This window comes from Ambystoma mexicanum, chromosome 1p, assembly GCF_040938575.1.
Source record: "Ambystoma mexicanum isolate Mex_15411 chromosome 1p, UKY_AmexF1_1, whole genome shotgun sequence".
In the NCBI taxonomy this organism is placed as follows: Eukaryota; Metazoa; Chordata; class Amphibia; order Caudata; family Ambystomatidae; genus Ambystoma; species Ambystoma mexicanum.
In genome coordinates, this window is record NC_090921.1 from 519,716,821 (window position 1) to 519,731,954 (window position 15,134).

The window sequence follows — 15,134 nt, forward strand, 5'->3', positions numbered from 1 at the left end:
TGGGACCTAAAACACAGGTAATGCCATTACTACAGAACGGACAAGGGGGAGCCCGTTATGTGCCGTGGCAAACAATGGACCAGGACAATCTAATATGTAGCCTGCCCTCCCTCGTAACCGGGGCCAGTTAATGGATACAGGCACTAGAGCATATGACAGCAGGGGTGACTCTGGCCATAGGGGATATGAAAGGTTTCTTTGCCGTAATAATAGAACAGACTGGCAAAATTTGGAATGAGGTTGGCTATAAAGGAGTGAAATTGAGCACCAATGCTTATGAGTGAGCACCATTTAACAATTGTCGAGCACATGTCTGGGAAGTTTTAAGCAGCATGCATCCAGACAGTTATGACCTGCTGACAGTGATGGTTTACAAAATGCATACCATTGTCCTGTCAAATACTAGTTAAAGGACTGCCACCAGAAGTACAGGCTTCCTTGGACAGGGTAGTGGGCATAGGGCTGGTCCTTATTACAAGCAACAATAGTACATTACTGTAAGAGGAAGTGGGAAAGTGAGAGGCATGCAGCGAGAATGTTGCGAAGGCAGAAATCAAATTAGTACAAAGGAAACTGGCCAAATACACCATGGAAGGAGCACTGTTGGTGCCGGACACTGCCGCTGTGGTACGAGCACCATAAGGAGGGTTTTCCCATAGGACAAACACCACAACAAGGAGGGTACATGCAGCCGCAGTATAGACCACAATGGGGAACACCATCAAATGGGAATTACATGTATGGGGAATATTTCCCTATGGGAAGAGGGTTTTCACAACGTGGAAGAGGGAATATCGAGGAACAGGATACAGGGTTTTCAGACCTTGCCACATATATCAGAACATGGGACACATGGCTTTCACCTGTGCATTCATGCAACAGGCACAGGCAATACAGATAGTGCAACAGCACGGGCCCCAGTGGCAGCAGATGCAGTGTCGACCAGGGCAGATGCAACCAGCGCAGATCCCAGAACAGCAGGAAGGAGTGCAGCCCTAAGGAAGGACAACCAACAGCGAGGTAACGGTCCCAACAATGGTCGAGCACCCCGCATGAGCAGGCAGAACCACAGTGGTGCTAGGGCAAAACGTGGTACCCCATTGCACAGGGGTCAGCATGGTAGGAGGGAACCCTTTCAACTTCCTGCCGAATAACACACATCAATAAAAGGGCCCACAGAAAGCCAGAGCGTGTCCAGTCCTAGCAGTAACTGATGACCCTGAAGGGGAACCCGAGGTAGCAGTGAAAATAGGACCAATAGAGTTCTTGTTTCTCATAGATACAGGTGCAACCAAATCCTGCATCAGGGAAGGGAATTCTCGTTATTTAACAAAGTGATGGATATGTAGGGCTTTTCAGGGGTGGTGGTTGTGGTTCCAGTAACAAAGGATTTTCCAATAGCAATAGGGACATAACACCTTGTAACTCCCTTACTGTACTCCAAAGACACACCCATCAATATCTTGGGGGGAGACCTGCTCATCAAACTGAATACAACCATATTACTCTCAGAGAAAGGGGTGGTGTGCTCCACGCCCAGCATTTACTATGCCCGGGTAGCAGCTCTTCCCTTGGCAGCTCACACCCAAAACACCTTGCGAGCACAGTCACTATACAACAGCATGTTCTTGAACAGGGTCAAAGTTCTGCTAAAATGGGTCCCGGGAATACAGGGGAAGGTGTTCCAACTGGCTTCGGAGTTCCAATTCTGACCACAGTGCCAGAAAGATGACTTAAAGAAGAACAGAATGGGATTACAGCTGGAAGAATCAGATCAGTAATACGCAAAGACATGGTGATTCTGTGTGGAACAGCCGATGACAACATGGAGTGGCGGACAGCGCTGTGCATTGACCCCACCTTGACAATTACAGGAGTATCGAATTAACAGTTGTTCACCGATGAGGAGGAGGAAGGGGAGATTGGGTTCCAGATACAAATACCTTGCCCAGTTCAGATATTGGAAAGAATTATGACCATTCTGACACATTTAGTGAAGAGGGAAAATAAACACACAGAGGATGATCTCAAAATGGTGCCATATGAGTTGCATAACAAGGGATCTCAGGATGTGGGGGTACTGAAAGGGATTGGGGCAGTAAAAAATAAAACTGAAACAAGGGGCCCTTCTGCCCCGGACAAAACAATACCCATTGACCAGAGAAGCAGATGAAGGGATATACTCCACTTTGCACACATTATGGCAGTGAGGCATAATTCAGACATCAACATCAACCTGTAACACAGCAATCTACCCAATAAAAAAATCAAAGGGCGGGTTATGGTGTTTCATCAGGATTTGCGCACGCTAAATTAAGTGGTGGAAGCAGAATTTCCTACAGTTCCAAACCCCGCCACCATATTGTGCAATATCCCAGTGAAGGCCAAGAACTTTGCAGTCATGGGCTTCATTACAACTTTGGAGGTAGCCATGGTGCTATTAGCTCGTGGGCACGCGACCCGTCATGTCGGCAATAGCGGCATGGTGGAAATAGGAGTCCATTACAAGACATGCTAATAGCGGCATGGAGCAGGCCCAAAAAGCCCATACCGGCATGGCGGAAATACCGGCATCGCGAACCACCCGTTAAGGGTCATGTGCAGTGTTCCCAAATGCCACAGGTGGCCCCAATCAGCACAGGTGGAGGCAATGGAGACTGGACCAGCACAAAAGGAGCACACCACACCCCTTTCCACACCCATTCACACACCAAAATGATTCCAATACTAGCAGCATTACATTGTCTGGAGGACATGATTGCATTGCAGCAGCAACAACAACAGGAAGCACAGAGGAGACGCAGGAGGAGGAGGAGGGCGAGACAGGCCCAGCAAGGCCCACCAGTGCACCTAGTCATACCACAGAGGCAGCCACCATTCCCCAGGATCAGAGCCAGTCCATTCAACCTAACCCCTGAGCAGATACACACTGTGCACCGTCTGGACCAGGATACCATCACCACCATAGTGGACATGATACACAACGACATCGTCAGCCTCATAGACATCCGCACTGCCATCCCCCCTCCACTGAAGGTGGTTACTGTGCTCTACTTCCTGGCCACAGGCACCTACCAGCATACAGTAGGGCAGATGCATGGCATATCACAACCAGTATTCTCACGCACGCTGAACCAGGTGCTCGATGCACTCCTGAAGCACACAAGTGAACACATATCACACCCTTTCCCCCCTCCCCCCACAACACTCCCATAGATGGCTTGTACATCAGTGCTGCATAGCTGTACATGCGTCAGCAACATCTGGCTGGCCCTAGTTCCCATCCCCACTGCCACCATTGGGGGGTTGAGAGGCTGTGCACCGCATAGCCCGCAAGGACCTGCGCCGGGGGCTAGTCTGCCTTGAGCTGGCAGAGGATGAGATGCACGGTTGTTCCGGTGCCGTTGGGGGGTTCTGCATGTCCATCGCATCTGCTATGTATGTGAGGACCTGCCTCACAAGTGACATTTCCTCATATAGCCTGTTGCTGGCTTCTATGGCTAGTCTGATGTCCCTTGCATGCTCCCTGCACTCCTCCCTCGCAAGTGCAGCCTCATCCACATTCTGGCCAACCAGCGCAGTGATGTCCTCCTGCCGCTGTCTGATGATGGCCATGTCATGGCTATGTCTGCGTTGTGCGGTGGGTGCCGCGCCTTGTTGTATTGGTCGAGCATCAGGTGATGAAACCAGTGGACTCCAGCACCCTGCCACGATTTCATCCCCAGACTGGCCATGGCTGCTGAAATGTGATGTCGGGTGTGAGCTCGGTTGTTTTGACTGCTGGGGGCTGGGTGTATGTTGTTGAATGGGCGAGTTACAAGTGTTCTCCACATCAGACATTGGTGCCATGGCAGCTGCCTCGCCGATGGAGCTATTGGCAGCAGACAGTGTCCCTTCCATGGGTGGATCGTGTGTGGGGGGAATTTCTTGGAGTGGGTGCTGCAATTGGTTCTGGTGTACGTTCACGTCTTGGTGACATGGGTGCAGGGGTCGAAGTGTATGAAAAAAAGTAGTGGTACTATGTTCCCTACTGGCCTGCACCGCTCCCCACAGACCCCATCACCGCGCCCCCTCCCATGCACAATAAAATCCCCAAAACACATGTGCCTGCTCTTTAAGGAAACGTCCTGTGCAGTGCACTGAAAGTGCAAGTTCCAACCTCTTCAGACACCTTAATTTTAAAACGAAAACGTTCCGGAACAGTTTCTTTTTAAAATAAAACTACAGGAATGGTAAATCTTAATTTAAAGAAGTAGAGGAGCACCGCTCCCGCCGACTTCGACCACTGCGTGGGTGGCTTTGTGGGTTTGGCCCTCTGTGGGAGTGCACTCTTTCCTGTGCCCCTCGACGTGCTGGCCATGTTGCCAGATTCCTTTCCCCTGGGTTGTTTCTTAGCGGGTGGGGCTTGCGTCGCAGTGTCCTGCTCATCGCTGTCAGTTTGTGAGCCTGTGGGGGACAAAGAGAGGGATGGCATTGGTGATTGGTCAACGTGCTTCATGCAGATGTTGTTCACGCTGTTCTATGCCTTCGGACTTCATGTTTGTCCATACAGGTCGTACGACTGTTGGGTGGGTAATTCATGCATGAGTCTGGGTGACACGTGTCTGTGGTGCTGCATGCATGTGTGTGTGTTGGGATGTGAACCACTTATGGGCAGGGTTGTGTGCATGTATGTTTGATGGCCACATCCATGAGATGATTTTAGGGTCACATTTGGGGAATTACCTCATGTTTCACAGTGCAGTGTTTTTGTGGACACTCACCTCCATCTGACGATGTCGGCACACCGATGTGACATCCTTCACAGTGCGGGGGGTGGAGCCCACCGCACTGACTTTACGGGCCCCCTCTTCCCAGATCTCTTTCTTCTTGATTAGGGTGGGACGACGCATGTCATTGGCAAACACCACCTCTGCGTTGGCAGCAAGCATGTCCGTTAGCATTGGGAGCTCTTAATTAGAAAAGCGCTCCTTCCGCTGCTGCTCGGCTCCTTTTTTATTGCCTTGGGCATTCTCAGTGGGTCTCTGGAAGATTTGGGAAGGCTCTGGTGTGACTGCAGGTCCTGGGGGAAGAGGATGGCAATTGATTGTGTTTTTAAAGATTGCCGCCGTGCTATTTCCCGTTCCTGTGTGATGATGCTACTTCCGGTTCCGCTTATTTACAGTGACCGCTAATAGCGGTCACCGCTAATGCCGTGTTGTGGGAGGGCGGAAGTGCTATCAGTGCTTTCCTTGGTGCCGCTAAGGGCCTTTACAGGGCCTTTAGCGGCATGGCGGTAGTGTCCTTATCGGCATGGCGCTAATCTCGTGCCTGCGTACTCGTGATGCGACGCTATTAGCGGTCTGCTTCCTACACGAACACGTTATTAGTGCCATGCCGGTAAAGGCTGTGACTTACCGCCTACCGTGTAATGAGGCCCAATATGTTGACAATCTGCTAATATGCAGTGAGACAGAAGAAGAGTGTAGAACAGGCTCAGTACACATTTTGTCACTACTTGCAGAGAAAGGGTACAAGGTGGATAAGGCAAAATTACTGTAAAATTACTAGAAGAGGTTTTGTACCTGGGGCACATAATACCCATTTAAGGGTGTAGAATAACACCTGAAAGGACACATGGCATTAATTCCACCACTCCCCCACGAACGATGAAAGAGATGCAAATGTTTCTAGGTCTATGCAATTATTCCAGAGCATGGGTATTTGATTATGCCACATTTACTAAACCCCTACTGCAGGGCCAGAAGGAAGCACAAAAAGAGAAGAGGGGCATAAAATGGACATCTGAAATGAATGAAAGTTTACAGAAAAGACGCACTGGCACATGCACCAGTGTGATCCACCCCAAATTACAGCAAAAATTATATTTGTTCTCACATTCAGATGACTCAGTGATGACGGTTGTCCTCACCCTAAAGGAGCCGCAGGGACGTCAACCACTAGCTTACTACAGTGGAAGCCTAGACCCATTAATGCAAGGACACTTGCCTTGCGAACAATTGCTTGCGGCTGCGGCATTTTCAATTGAGAAGGCACCAACGATTACCATGCAGTGTTCCATAGTATTGTATGTGAGTATTGTAACACTCATTATTCGCCATTCTTGAGAAATGAAAAAGTACACTAACTACTGTGAGAAACCAGAAGGTGTCTCACCCGCTAGTCCCCGGGGATCTGTCATCCAGGTGGCCAGGACATGGCCATCGCTTTTGGATCCAGTTCCTGGGGGTGACCAGTGCGGGAGGATGACCTGGGTGAGGGGTCTTTGGGGAGTGGCACACTGGATAGCGAGACGCGGTATCAATCCCCCTCTAACACCTTCACCCCATCCTACCAATGTTTTTTGAGGGTCCTAAACCTCTAAAGGTACTGGGAAGGAGTTTTCCCAAATCTAGATATCAAAGCTAGCTTCACATTTTCATACTCCAATCTTTCAAGTTCCCCCACCTCCATTACACCATCAGTTGCAACCTGGTGGGGCCTAGACAAAAGCCAAGGAATCAACTGATTCCCTGTAAAAACCTGAATCGCATAGTTATACTCAAAAGCAGCCAACCAATCCAAAATATCAAGTTTCACCTCATACATACTCACAGCTTCCTTAGGCATGCGAGGTCTCTTAGGACTGGAAGACCTAGAAGACTCTGAGATAGAGCCATTTTCAAGAGACAATTTCTTCATTTCGAGAGCATGATGCATTTCCATTTCTCTGAGTTTGATTTCTTGATGTTTACTTTCAGTTTGCATTTGGAGCCTTTTGAACTCTAACTCAAGCCTAATTTTTTCAAGAGAGACAAATTCTGGACTCAGTACTGGACCTGGTAGGGTCCCTGTGGGTAAAGGTTGAGGCATAAGGGCCTGTTGAGGTAAAGAGGGGCTAACATCCTGAGACTCCTCTAACTATTCTGAATCTTCAATAACATTAGAGTTAGACTCTGAATCGTCATCATCCTCATAATTTTCCACATTTCCTGGATAGGTGTGACAGGCCTACTACCCAGACTTTAATTTTCTAGCAATCTTGCAAGAAGTTCATTTGTCTTTCCTTTAACAGTGAGAGACCTGATTTTACACATTTCTTTCAGTTGCTCTACTGTCAAAATGATCAGGGCTTCCTGTCTGAAGTTATGCATATCTGGCATATTACAATTGCTTTTCTAGTGCAGATTAGCCTTGTGAAGGTTACTATTTGAACAAAGGTAAAGTAAACTAGAAATGTAACAACTCTACAATATATCCTCACCACGTGCCACCAGTGTTAGGAAAAGTTTGAATGCATTACCCTCTGGGAACACTACAAACAACTATGACTACAGGTATAGGCAACCCAACCTTTGGTATAAGCTTGTACTACACAGTTTTGGTAGCGTGTTGTGCAGCCAGGTTTATCTCAAGAGGGGAAATGTGAGCAGTAGTGGAGTTACACAAAGATTCACAGTTACAGGTATTCAAATAAACTCTTACACTCAAGGTTTCTTGCATAAACAATGAATAATATATTTTATCAGTCAGTCCGTCAGTTATAAAGCCTTCAGAAGGGAGCAATAGAATACTAACACACAAATATACTTCAATACTGTACACTCTGAGTTTCTGGATCAGACAAGGCCCTTTTGGGATGGCTCACAGACACAACCTACACCCACAGGTGACTTCAGTAACAAGGGTGCTGGGGACATTTATACCTTACTGTTGGCATACAGAATACTCTTTAAAAAGTAAGTAAAAGGCAAAAGTGATTAGAACACAAGAAATACAAATAGTCATAAGCAGGGCAAATACTTTCAGATAGCTCTGAGAAGAGTCATTCAATTCAATAGGCTAAGCCAAAATCAATAGGCCAAAGTATTTGTATAGGATGCAGCACTTCGGGTAAGTAAATGGAAAAGTCTTTGCACAAGTTCTTAGGAGTCTTTGAGAACAAGAAGAATCAAATGTAGGGCCACAAGCTGATTAGACTTGTGAGTTGCAGATGTTACAAGCACTTCCACAGTAAGAGGTAAGTTTTCTTAGGCTAGTTTTAACAGTACCTTAGTAAAGAAGAAAAAGATGCAGCTGAAGACTTCTGTTACTGTACAGCTCTGCAGATCTCACTGTTCCTGGGCCTCAGTCGTGGGGACAAGAGGGAGGACGTCGGGGGACTCCTGCACTGTGCTGGCATGGTCAAAGCTGGCAACCGGCAAACTTTACTTTCAGTGGCTGTTTCGCGTTTCAGCTCCTTGCAGTACAGCAAATAGCAATAAGCGTGGTTCCTGGCTGTCAAGGTGGACTTTCCTCACATCTCAGATCCTGCGCTCGACTGAGGGGGGTCAGGCTTGGTCAGTCCTGCTTCGTGGGAGTCCAGAGGATCTTCCAAAAGCTTTAGGCCAGCTTACAAGCAATGCACACAATCTGTTGTCCCTCTCCCTGGCTCTACGGTTTCCTGCAGCAACTCTGAGGGAATTCAACCAGCTCCGAGATGGGTGTCCAGGTGGCTTACTTGGGAGTTGATTGGTCCTACCAACTCAAAGGGGGAAGTCGTCCTTTGCAGGGCTTCCGTCATGGCCATGGGCCTGGAACCTCAGACCCTGAACCATCAGGGCATGAGAGCAAAGGGTAACAAAACCTTTAATTGTCCCTTGGGGATAATGCAACATGGAGGGCCCAGCTCGACTCAGTCCTGGCGCCTTTGGCACCAGGCTCATAAATAAATGTGCACTAGCACATTTTTATTTGGTTCAAGTACTTTGTTTCCCCTGCAGGGGCCCCCACGTGCATTCAGTCGGGCGTGGCTGCTGGGGAGAGTCAGACTGCACGTGTAAGACTCCTTTAAGAGTGGCAGGGTGGGGCTGATGAGTCAGGACTATGGGCGTGGCCAGAGCTAGGCTATATAATCCTGTTCAGACCTCATGCACGCGCTTCGCGTTATTCTGCTATTGCAGCATAACCCTCACCGCCGCCTAAGCGCATCTTACCTGTTTCCAGCTACCGGCCTGAGCGCACCTTACCTGTTTCCAGCTACCAGCCTGAGTGCATCTTACCTGTTTTCAGCTACTCTCTAGAGCGCATCTTACCTTGTTTCCAGCTACCAGCCGCAGCACTTACCTAGGAATCTGCTTCCTTCGGCACGCATCATCGTGGACTCTGGCATTCATCTTCCATCTCCAGAACTCCGGAAAGCAGCTCTCCAGCCCGACGACGTGACAGATGGTGCCTGCAAGAGAAAAAGACAAAGACGAGGTTAGAATTCGCTTAGACATTACGTTTAAGGCCGCGCTTAGACAAATCCTCTCGCTTAACCTTAAACCAACACTCACCTGCTGTCGGAGCATCGTGACTCCATTATCTTCCCATTTGGCCTCGCTTCATGCACCACAACTACCACTGGGCCGCATATCATCTATTGGGAGAAAGCAGAGGAAAGACATCATTAAAAGGACACAGACATTAATCAAGAATCAACATTACAATATTTAAAAGCCATAAGACACTTACCTTCAGGAGTGGTTCAGCCACAGCCGGTCTGGGCTGCCACGCACATGGGCCAGTGAAGGAACTCAGTCCATCAAAAGCGCCTCTGCAGTGAGAAGCAGGACGGAGAGCTCACCATTGTCAATCAACAGGTGAGACTATATGGGTCAGCTCATGCTCACCACATTCTGGGATGAAGGGTTTGAGAGGGACAGCAGTCATACAGCAGCATTCTCACGATATCTCATATCCTCGCAGGAACAGTGCCCAGAACCAGCGCAGTCCACAGCACACGAGCCGGGGAAGAAGCCTGACACGGGGAATTCACTTCCAGGGAGGGCTGCAACCGTGCCCCAACATCCCCGCAGAGACCACGTGAGCGTAGCAGCTTCTCTGTCGATGCAAACTTGGCGATTTGGACCTGCAGCAGGTCTTCACCGGGCAAGCCAATGATCCAGGAGTTGCAGCAGCCGTCCTCTTCCAGCTCTTCTTCGGGTCCTTCGTGCAGTGGTCGACTCTGCCTTCCAAGCCAAGAGACGCGCCTTTTATTCAGTTCCCTCCCATTCATTCCAGCCTAGCTGCCACTCGCCCAGCAGGGTGACTGTCCTTGCCGGACAGTCAGCCAGCCAATCACCACAGAGTGCATTTGGGCCTCCTAGGAGACTAAGTACAGGGAGATTCGGGCACCTCCCTCACTTCCTGCCTACCCCAGTCAGAGGCGGGTTTCACTCCTGAACAAAGAGACCAAACCTGGTTTGGCGCACAGAGAAAAACTCAAGAAGGGCCTTTCCACAAAGAAACGGCAAAAAAAGAAGACCGGGATACGATTTAACAAAGGAGGCTCATGCGCCATCTTGAAAAACATGGCTCCCGCTATTTAACGTTACCGGAGCTGCGAACAGTTCGCAGTCGAGGTAAATCATGGTAGTTCATTGTAAAACCACTGCCACCAGCCATTTTGAGAGGAAAGGGTAATATTTGACTGTTACATGAGTAACTAGACATAGGGGATATTAAGTAGCCCCTCCGGCACTCTATTGTAAGATAGGGTGTGCTGGGTCTAGAAATTTACTGGACTAAGTGAAGTCAATTTCACTCCACTGTTCTGGGAAACAGTAGTTGATCCCAGAGAAGGTATTTAAACCTTGGAAAATCTGAAAGACTTCCCTGTGGCACTGTACTGAAGGTGCTTTGTGATACAGTTGTAAAAGATGATGCCTATGGAGTTGGTTAGACTCCATAACCAAAAAGAAACAAGCACAGAAAACACATTGATCTGAAAAGTTCGAAGTCCCAAAGTTTAGCAAAAGAGCTGGAGGGTTCTAAGGTGGGAGGAATTGGCACATTTTTGAGAATTCTCCCTAACACTGACACGTCCCGCTACTATGGTCGCGCGAAGGTAGACAATTGCTGACAATCACTCACACCTGACTTCCATTAAACTTCCCCACACGGATAAAAGGCGAAGCACGAGAGCAGACTCTGAGTGAGGCAAAGCACATGAAGGAACAGCAGTTTCGAGTCGGCAGCTGAACGAGGGGAGAAAGACAGCAAACCAAGAAGGGTTTGCAAAGAGGGAAATACCCTTGACCTTTTCAGCAAGAAACCATTACTTTCAAGAAACCTTCGAGTCAGAAAGTGTAAGGCCAGGAAACCAGACAGAAGAATCCTGCATTGTGTGTAGGAGATACCGGAGGCCCTACTGCATAACCGACCAAGGTGGGGAGGAGCAGGAGCCGCTGTGGTATCATCCTTGGCTCCAAGAAAAAAGAAGCGCCAGAGAGATCAACACAGCCGGTGAGTTGGGGAGACCAATGCAAGACCGGTCTGTGTTGAAGTCAAGGTTGCAAGCGGCAACATTGTATAACGAGCACTGGAACAAACATTGTTCAACGCATGTGATGAAAGACATGAGTAAAGTTATACTGCTGATGAATGTTTGAACTTGAGAAGGAAAGATACGATACCGTTGAAAGAGTGGTCCGGCACCTTGAATGTGCTCACTCAAAGGTCCTGCCACGATTTAAGAAAAACCCATCGCACATTCGAAAGTCTTCGATTTTGATATCAAGAGGATCAGATCCCGAACAAGGGAGACCAAGTGTAAACATCGAAAACCCATGCTGGTAATCGTCATACCACCAGAAGGAGAAAATATGATTATTGAGTCTGATATAATATACACCATAAAAGAGACATTGGGCATCATTCCAAGTTTTCCAGTCCGGTAACAACGGTACTGGTAAGCTTCCCGGTACTGCTGTTACTGGACCGGCAAACTACGAGTTCTGCTCACGGGTGCCTTCCCGCCCACCAGATCTGACCTGGCGAGCGAACCGGCACCCCCGAGCAGACCATGTCAGATGCACCGGCACCATTCACGAATAGTGCCGTTGCATATGAGGGCTCAATGGGAATGGGAACATTTTTTTTTGGTGCCCGGGAATGGACAATTGCTTTATTTATTTATTGGTAATATGTTCATAGCCAGAACAGGCTTTACCTATACAAAACACAAATCATCTTTCAATTTCTAACACCAATTTTAATCAATAAAATGAACATACATAAATAACATCAGATATCTCTTTTAAAATTTTAAAATCAACTCATAAAATGTCATCATGTGAAATTTTTCACGCAGTTCACTGAGACTTTCACAACAGAATATCAAATGTTTTGCCGTCTCAATACTTGCCATTCCACATAATCTGTATAATCTTAACCTTTTCTTAATGCCAATTCTGGCTCCTAATATCTCCTGTGGGGCTCAATGGGAATGGGGAGCATTTATTTCAGGCGCCCGGGTATGGACAATTAACGGGTCCAGCAGGGCTGCAATGCCCCGGTAATTGCCCATTCCTGGGTGCCAGAAACATTTGCAAGTTCGGCGGCAGCCTGTCAATTTTACCCGCAAGGCTACCGCCGAACTTGGAATGAGGCCCTTTGTTTTCCCAGCTTCAAGTCCCAATTCACCAACAAGATTTGTTTTTCAAAACCCAGGTATTGTTAGATACCCTTCCCCTCTCCCACTATAATATCCAACCATGGGATCAAATAGTCTTAAAAATAAGACGTGAACACATCTTCATTAGACCTAGCGCCCTGAATCTGCCTTTCCCCGAACCTTTTCTTTTGGTACCAGACTAGTTTCGGTTCCTGGCCCATCTAGTGTAGAAATCAACCTACCCAGGTCTTCCCCTCCATCAGGATCAATTTCAGAGGAGTCAGACATCTTCAAAACCCTCTCGGAGGAAGTTGAGACCCTTTTTTTTCCAACTCAGAAAGTGTCACGAGGGATCCCTTACTCCCCCAGAAGACATGGCCAACCTTGAAGATATCATGGCCCAGCTGGCTGCCCATCAGACTGAGGCTGAAGCCCGTCTTCAAGAGAATTTAACAAAATTAGTCGAGTTACAGGAAAGACCCCTACTATATCAAGGGATACTACAACCTTATCAGGAGTGTCAAGACCTAGGGAATTCTTTTTTGAAATTTGAGCGATTAGCTGAGCAATTGGAATGGGAACAAGATCTAAAAAATGTTTATTTGGGGCCCCTATTGAAAGGCGAGCTACAGACCGCCTACCAGCTACTTAACCTTGCAGAGTGGGCTGCCTTTATATGTCATGCCCAGTTTGGGGAGACGCCTGTGGGATCACTGGCGTCTGGTCGGCCATTGCTTGTGCCACCACGTTTGCCGGCAGCGCGCTGCAGCGGTCTAGTTGTTGCAAGCCTGGCTGCTGGGAGGTATTTGTTTCCCTTCCTCCTGGCGGGCAGTGCGTTGGAATCCTAGGCTCAGCATTTTTGCTTTTTCCTCTTTGGGCTTTTACGCTACGTTTTTTTCTGTTTTCTAGTACATATGGTACGCTTTCTTTCCCTTGTTGTTTCCCCGCGCCTGCAGCTTCGCTTTCTCTTTTCCTCCTGTCCACGCTCGGCCTTCTCTTGTTCCTCCTCTCGTTTTATATGACTTGTCCTCTTCTTTCCTCCCCCCTTTCCGCAGCTGACTACTTTCCGTCGTGGCTCGCTCCTTACTTTCTCCCTTCGCTTGTCCTGTACCTCTCTTCTGTCGGAACTCTGTTCCACCCTCTCTGGTTGGTTTATACATTACCTGCTAAAAGTTACTCACCTGGTCCCTTGGGCTTATCTGGAATCTTGGCTTCATCTTACCTGGCATCCTCCACTGCTGTCCAGAAGGTCATCCGAATTGCCTGATTCCTCTAAGGGGTTTTTTATGCCTCTGGGCTTTTACCCCTGTACCGGCTGTTCCGGAAGGGGGTCACCTGGTTGCTGGCAAGAAGGATCCACGGTGGCTTAATTCCGTGGCAGGACATACCTGCTTATAAAAAAAAGGAGTTTATGGAAAAGGAGACTCCAAAGGTCACAACAAGAAGACCCTGATTCAGGTGAGGAGGAGGGGGAGCTAAACCATATCGAGGAGGAGGACGTTGACGCTGACAGTTTGCAACGCCATACTGTACCAATGGCTACGGCCGAACAAATACAGGAGCTTGTAGCGGCTGTCCAGAGTCTTAACATGGAAGTCCAGAATTTAAAAACCGAAAATACGGTTTTGAGACAATTAGTTGCTGGTCGGGAAGCACCTCCCATGGCACTTTCATCAGGAAAGTATGATGGCACACCCAAGAAGCTAAAGGAATTTCTAGATGCCTGCCAGTTATACTTTACGTTTTGACCCCACACATATGAGTCTGTTCACTCCTGTGTGGGATTCATGGTTTTGAATATGATTGGGAACGCCTTATCATGGGTAACCCCACTGGTCACCAACAACGATCCCGTTCTCCAGGACTATGATGGGTTTCTCCAAAAGCTGAAGGAAGCCTTTGAACGTCCTGAAATCACTTTCATGGCATGTGAAGATTTGTTGGATGTACGCCAAGGATCCTCTGATCTACTAACCTACATATCAACATTCAAACACCTCGCAATTGAAGCAGGTTGGCCTGAACAGGCGTAATACTTCATTTTTCGGCGGGGGTTAAAAGAGGAGTTGAAAGACAACCTTGCAAGAATCTCCAGACCAGCCACTTTTTCATATTTGCTGTCCGCAGTGCTTCAAATTGAATACCGTCTTGGGGAACGAAGGGCGGAACGAAGAAGAGTCAAACCGCCCCAGCCTTCTACTCCTGCCTCCTCCTCACCTTCGCCTCCAGTAGTGAGACTTCCCAAGGAAGAGCCAATGCAAATCGGTGCAGCAAGAGCCCCACTGTCCCCAGAAGAAAGGAAACATCGTAGAGACTCTGGTCTGTGTATGCATTGTGGCTCTGATGGACACCTCCTCAGGTCCTGTCCGGATGTACCACACAGGCGCTTGGGAAACGATCGCCCTCGGACCTACTAGGGACAGGTATCCGAGGGTCTCCAATAAGTCCCTATGTATCCCTTTCAGTATCACCCTCACAGAGCGAGGAGGACTCTCGCCTTATGGTAGTGTCCATACAAATAACGGCAAATAAACAAGTGTTTGACACCTTAGCTCTCATCAACTGCATCACAGCTAGCAACTTAATTGACACCCTATGGAAATATCTGGGTGCCCACCTGGAGAATGGACTCATTCAGCCATCCAAGTCACCCGCCGATGCACCCCTGTTATTTGTCTCCAAGCAGAATTCCAGTGAACTTATGCCCTGTATAGATTTCAGAGGCCTGAACAAAGTC